The sequence below is a fragment of the Anoplolepis gracilipes genome, chromosome 2 (assembly GCF_047496725.1).
Source record: "Anoplolepis gracilipes chromosome 2, ASM4749672v1, whole genome shotgun sequence".
NCBI classification, from domain to species: domain Eukaryota; kingdom Metazoa; phylum Arthropoda; class Insecta; order Hymenoptera; family Formicidae; genus Anoplolepis; species Anoplolepis gracilipes.
In genome coordinates this window covers 14,204,692-14,211,828 of record NC_132971.1, presented here as the reverse complement: position 1 = coordinate 14,211,828, position 7,137 = coordinate 14,204,692, and positions in this window count along the sequence as shown.

Here is a 7,137-nt window from a genome sequence, read left to right as displayed (position 1 = left end):
AACCCGGCTTTGATGTTGCTTCAGGCATTCGTAACACGTTACCGAATGAGTATCCAGATCGATGTCCGTAAAGATATTACTTAATCAATGAAAGACAAACATAGGTGCAATTGTCGTTTGATTATTTTCTATTGACCAATTTCAATTTGGCCAATGAGAAAAAAATAGATCGCCATAAAGTATAAATAAAAATTATAAAGATAATGATACAAGACAGTTAACTAATCAGAAATCCATAAACAAAATTCGCAAATTGTTTTTCTGTATTTTTTTCTATACATTATTTTCTATTTTCTTTTTCGTTCCTACAGAAAATCTAGTGTGTAAAATTATTTGTACATGAAAAATGTTGAGATTATGAAATAAGAAAAATAAAATACAAATTTATAATAAATATTAATCGTCTTAATAAGAACAAGAGTTACTTTGCTTACAAATAAAAGTTTCAATGCTTTTAGAAAAAATACTTTCCAGAAATGAATAACATAAATAATATAAATAGATAATAGTATAATACAGATTATAACGTAAAGAAATGCAATAAATAATGCAGCATATTTGATGAATATAAATATATTAAGGAGAATATTTTATTTAAGTATATTTAATATACTTTTCAAGTACTAAAAATTTTATTGAAAAGAAAAATGAGAAAGCTATTACGTATTGTTTTATGTTGTCAAATAGAAAGGAATAACTTTCTTTCCGAATAAGAATTTTATAATGAAAGACATATATCTTAAACTTCTCAGATAATAATAAAAAAAAGGAGGTCTATCGATGGCTAGAAATGCGTCTTTGGAACAAAGCCTCACTTTCAACATTTTCTAGAATACAGGAATTCTTATCTTACTTTTACATCGAACCGACTTCGTGCTTCGCTTCTTATTTTTTACATTTTTCGCCTGAAGTTGGCAAAGTGTTTCGCTTGTATCGGATACTTTTTGCTCATCGCAAAAGAATCAACGAAGGTTTCGAAGGCGATTTGAGTGAAAAGAAGAGAGAGGTTTCAAGATGGTAAAGGAGCTTGTTTCAAAAGCTAGTTTTCTAAAAGAGCTAAGAATGATAGTTGATAACCGGGCCAATACCAAGTGAGTATGTATCAATAAGAAAATTTGACTTTTTAATTTTCCGTTATCAGAATATTTTGATCTTTATTATAATAAAAATAAAGAACCATCAAGATTCTTATTGATACGCATATTCGCTTGCCAACTGTCATTTTTTAGTTCTTTTAGCGAAAACTAGTTTGTATTTATACGTCCGATTATCTTATTTCTTCCAACACTATCTGATACCAAATCTGGCTAATAAATTATTTGCATCTATAATCTTACAAACAGACAATCCTCCTTTCTCGAACCGCAATTTTGAGAAAGAAATTAAGAGATAAAGATCTGTAGCACAAATAACATTAAGCCAAGCTAAATTTGCACCAATTCTCGAATCTTAGCCGCGATTCTGATCTCCAGATTTTCAACATTTTGCAGATATAGGTTCCCGAAATCGTCTTAGATGCTTGATAAGCAGCTAGTTATTATCCGGAATGCGGTTTTCACGTCCAGTATCCAAATCGTTTCAGCTGCGGACCGATCGCGCAAAGCCGGATTATCCACCGTCTGGGTGGATCACTCCGAGGATGGTACACTGTGTTGACGTTCGGATAAAATTTATATAGACCGTGACGAATCTCTCACAGTCAGTTTTGGAAATAATCGTTGAAGCTTGAGTTAACTCCCGGATTGCATTTTAATATTAAAAGCAGCAAAAATGTAACGTTTAATATTCTGAATCGTTTAAAAAATAAAAACAGTTATAACGAAAAATCATACATGGAAATTTAACACACACACATTTAATTAAATATTTTATATTTAAATGGAAAAAATATATAATAGAGAAAAAATATATAATAGAGAAAGAGAAAAATTTCATCATTTTTTTTAACTAAAAACGGAATTAATGTTTTTAATTTTTTTTTTTAAAAGAATTTCTCTTCTTAAAGCTTTAAGCTTTAGAAATAATTTTTGTAGCGTCTGTCAGTCATTCTTACGTTAATTAAGAAAACGATTATCATACAAAACAGGATGAACGAATTTCGAACCTGAGAAAACCTGGGAGATAATCGAGCAAAACGGTATTCAGCCGCCTTTCCAACTCAAATGAAGTTAACTCCTTAAGTGAATCGCAGATGCGCCCCTTCTTCTTCTGTCTATGTCTATAGTCGCGTTGTCTTCTTCAATGAATCTGCCCGATAGGAAAACGGAGGAACGAATGAAACTGAATAATCGCGTTATACGACTTTGGCGCGAGTTCAGAACAATTCGTATGTTTGCAGGATTTAATGAGGCATCGTATATCGGTGTGACTGTTCAGTCTTATAGAATAGTAGTTTTAATATTACTAAAGGACAAATGTAAAATATTAATTTATAATACTATTTTTAATAATACTATTTTATAATACTATTTTTTAATTTATTACGAGAATTTATTAATAATTTTATTATTTTTTAATACAAATTTTATACTATTATAAATTCAACTATGTGTGGATAGATATTGATATATATACGGGAATTAATAATATAAATTTTATAATTTATTACAGTAATTGTGAATTATTAAATTAATATTATTAATTCTCGTAGATATATATCAATATCTATCCACACATAATTGATTTTATAATAGTATAAAATTTGTATTTAAAAAAATAATAAAATGATTAATAAATTTTCGTAATAAATTCTTATGTAATAATATTTTAATAATAAATTCTTATATAATTCTAAATTGATATCGTTATATAATGAACAATCTAATATTGAATTGAAAGAATCGAAAGAAAAAGAAAACTGGACAGCATTTTTCTTACTCAGACAAGATCTCTACGACAAAACTTTTTACAATCCATAAGCCTGAATCTATCGTCGGGTTTCTTAAATTCGTTCGTCTTCATAAAAGCCCTCGTTTTATTGCTGCTCCTTTCCTAGCCGCTCGCTCTACCATGGCGGTTTCTAACCCTTCGCTCAAGACTCCCATCTGTCTCCGTTTTCACAGTTGCACTGTGGCAAAATGAAGACGCCAATTCGAGCGAACCGACGCCACGCGAATGCCGCAGATTACCGTGAAAAATGGCCGACCAAAATTGCCCCGTGTCTTCTTAATGCTTTTCACGCTAATTACCTCGGAGTTGGATCCTGCTCTTTCATTGTTCTCGCTGTTTTTACATCGGCAGGGGCTCAAGAAGAATCCACGATTCTTTTTATGTAATTTAATTTTGAGCGATACACCTTTTCTTAGGAAGAAATGTCCCAATTGCCACGTATTGTTTCGTTCGTAATAAAGGAAAAAGCGCGAATATAAGAATCCGACAACAACGAAGGAATAGAGTCTTAAGTGAAATTAGTATAATGCAAAGTTAAGTTAATCTCTCGTTCGTTTATTGTCCACTTGTCGCAGAGCATAGATTAAATTTACATCTTTTGTTTTTCCTAAATGCAACCAGTAAATGTTTTTTAATTCTTTCGCATTTGCATATGGAAGAAAAAATCGCGATAAAAACTAAAAACATATTGTATTGAGTTGGCCAAAAAATAATGTCTTTTTTTTTTGTAATAAACAACGCTTTTGTATTTTTCACAAACCACTGTTCCTAAGCTATATATATACATATTCTGGAAGCTGACACTTCAACCTGTAATTTAAAAAAATAATCATTACATTTTATTACATTTTATTAAATTGATCTTATTTTAAAAATAAGTGACAAGAAGATATTCAAACAATTATGTTTTCTAGTTTCGCAAAGGAAAAAACGCGATACAAACATTAAAAAAAAATTTTCTACCGCGATTTGTATTGCATTTTTCCTTTTGAAATAAAGAAATCAGAAATCAAAAATAAAAAAGCATAGTTACTCGAAAATATATTCTTGTCTTATTATTTTCAAAATAAGATCAATTCAAGAAAATTTAATGAAACGTAATTTTTTTTAAATCACGTTGAAATGTTAGCTTTCAGAATATGTAAATATTTTACAGGCCAACTCAATATAAAAAGAAACATACAGTAATAGCTAAATTTTTCAACCCTTTAAACTCTTGCCTTTTACTTTTTACCTTTTACCTTTTCTATTTTATTTTTGTCTGACTGTATTTATCTTCACATCACAGAACTTTCAGAATTCTTAAAACTTTTCGATTTCGGATTATCGCCGGAGCGTTACATCATTCTTGCTATGTTTCAGTACAATGATTACACCACGGACGTTTGGCTCTTGAAGCTCTCCGAGCAGCAGGATCCATTCCGCTTTCGCATGCACGCACAGCGGGTCTGCATTATTGCGGCTTATCCGGTATTACGCTTATGTGACGCCGGTAACATCGCAGCCTTAAGCGCGCACGATGTATCGAACACGGAATTACCCCATGAATTCGCTTCATCTCTCTCCCCTCCATGGAAATTCTGTACACAATACTCAAAGACCTCCGTCTACCACCCAGTTATCCTTATCGGTGGCTTCACGTCGTAACGGAGACATGGAATAATCTTTTTTTTTTACTGTATTTTATCGGCTTTTTATCGCGATGTTACCTCCTTCTTCCATCTATTTTATCCATTGCAGTTATTCCATTACAATCAATCTCTGATCTCTCCGTACGTGTTTGACATAAAAATACATTATTCGGGTGAAGTTATGTAAAATAAAAATGTTTATGTAAAAATATGTGAAAAACGCAAATATTTTAAAATATTTTAAAATAATTTAGGATAGAGAATTTATAAAAATTAAATATTATAAACTGTAAATTTTAAAAATTAAGTATAAAGTATTATAAATGTAAAAATTAAATATAAAATATTATAAAATGTACAGTAACACATATACTTTATTTATATAAATTAAGTATAAAATATAAATTAAGCAAAATAAAATTACTTTCTTCTTTTTCTGTTTCTTATACTGCATACATTTATACGTTCTAGCATACTATATATATGGCAGCTTCAACAGAATCCTAACATATTCTCAGTTAATGTAGACTAAATATCGTCTAACATTCTTACGCTTCTAGTTAAGATCTCTCCAAATTCCTTCTATTTAACACCTTAATTGCTCATTTTCCTATCTAATTTTCACTTTTATTTCTCCACTTTATTATTTTTTGTTTTATACTAATAATTAGTTCCTGGTTTTCTTTCGTAAATTTTTTAGTAGAGTAAATTTAATATTAAGTTAATTTAAATTTAATTTAATTTTTAATCATCTAAAAAATAAGAAAATTATGGACGATATTATGTCATGATATTTCAGACTATTTTCATCGTCGCATTCAGTGCATACTTGTTTCAATAAGTACGCATAAAATTCATTTATTCAGTTAGAGTCGTTAGGATAGATCACTTGTGTGCTCGAATCGTTCATTAGAATCACCATTTTTTTGCTGTATGAAAGGCAATTGAAAAGGGCCATTGGAATATTGAAAATGCCTGATTTTTCTCTCTTATAGTTTAGTTTTCCAAATATGCAACACATATACAAAAATTCGATTAACTTAATAAGCACATTACAATGTCGAAATTAGCACGCATATTATAGATACATATTTTAAATATATTGGGAATTTTATTTAATTTTAATTAAAATACGTTTAAAACACATATTGGATGAGAATTTTCAATCTGAAATATTATGGAATATTAACTTTGTGTGCAATTTATTCTATTTTTTCGTGCTGTTCAACCCTTGAGCATATTGGGTTACGCTAACCCAGTTTGTTAAAATTTTTAGAATTTTTAGAGATTTTTGAAGACCTTTTTTCATTTTTTTTAAATATTTCGAGTATTAGAAACTTTTTAGCGACGCATTCTTTTTTCTTAATGTTTTAGTGTATCAATTGAAAAATAAACTTGGAAAATTGGTGCATCAGTTCCGAGATAAAAGCAAAAAAAAAATTCTAGGTTACACTAGATCCATATGTGGTGCTTGAGAGCTAAATCTAAATTATATTTTTTTATCTTTTAATGAAAAACGATAGATTATATTTTTCTTAAAACAGATAAGAAAATATAAATTTTTAGAATTTTACAAAAATATGAAAGATTAGTCTATTTATACAAGTTATTTAATATAAAGTCGTTATCATTTATCAATCTTATTTTCCATTCAATTTATTTAATAATAATAATTAAGCTTTTTTGATGATCTTATATATAAAGTAAAGTGATATAAAATCTTTCCATTTTGCATTGCTAAATTAACGTTATATTCTGTAGTAGTAGGGCTAATAGTTACTCTTCAAAAAAGATTGCTTTTATATTCTCTGTGATATTGTTACTATATTTTTACGAGACAAGTGACAAGCATTTTAATTAATAATTTTATTTATTGACAAGCGTTATGTGTATATTGTATATTTTAGTGGTATGCGACACTCATTAATCAGGGAAAATAGAGTTCAACTTCATATCGTTATCGACTATAGTCGTTGTCTGCATCTCGCCAGTTAATGATATAATCTTGTTATGTAACGACGTGATATGCCTGCAGACAGCAACTCTGCTGATTGCGAACGTACTTCTCGCATTCTAACAGCACTCGTACTTTCGCTCGGTATGTTATCTCCTTCTCTTTTTCATCGTCGTTTCTGCTCTTTCTTGTTTCTTCCCTCACGTGACCCCATGTTCGTCAGTCGATACACGTGTTGGATGGTTAAGTCTGCTTCGCGATAGACTTTTTCTGTCGCGTTTAGTCCCTTAAGTTACTTGTTTTTCAAAATTATGGGATAACTTCTTAATATCGGATTTATCCGTATATGTAATTAAAGAATTTAAGAAAATCAAATTTTTCAAGAGTTTTTCTTTTTTTTAGCAAGTAGTTTGTGTGACATATTAGATAGTGTAATGAAATAGTAAATAGAATATTTATTCTTTAGTTTAATTATTATACAATATATTTATTATATTAATAGCTTCAATTTTATTTCTGCACATCTAGAAAAAACTAGAATTATGTTTATCCAAAATTCAAAATTTCTGGAACTTTAAATTAATGCCACTATTTAGTAAACTGACGCGCATAATCACATTATAACAATGCACAGTATTATTCAGATTCTATAAAAAATAGATA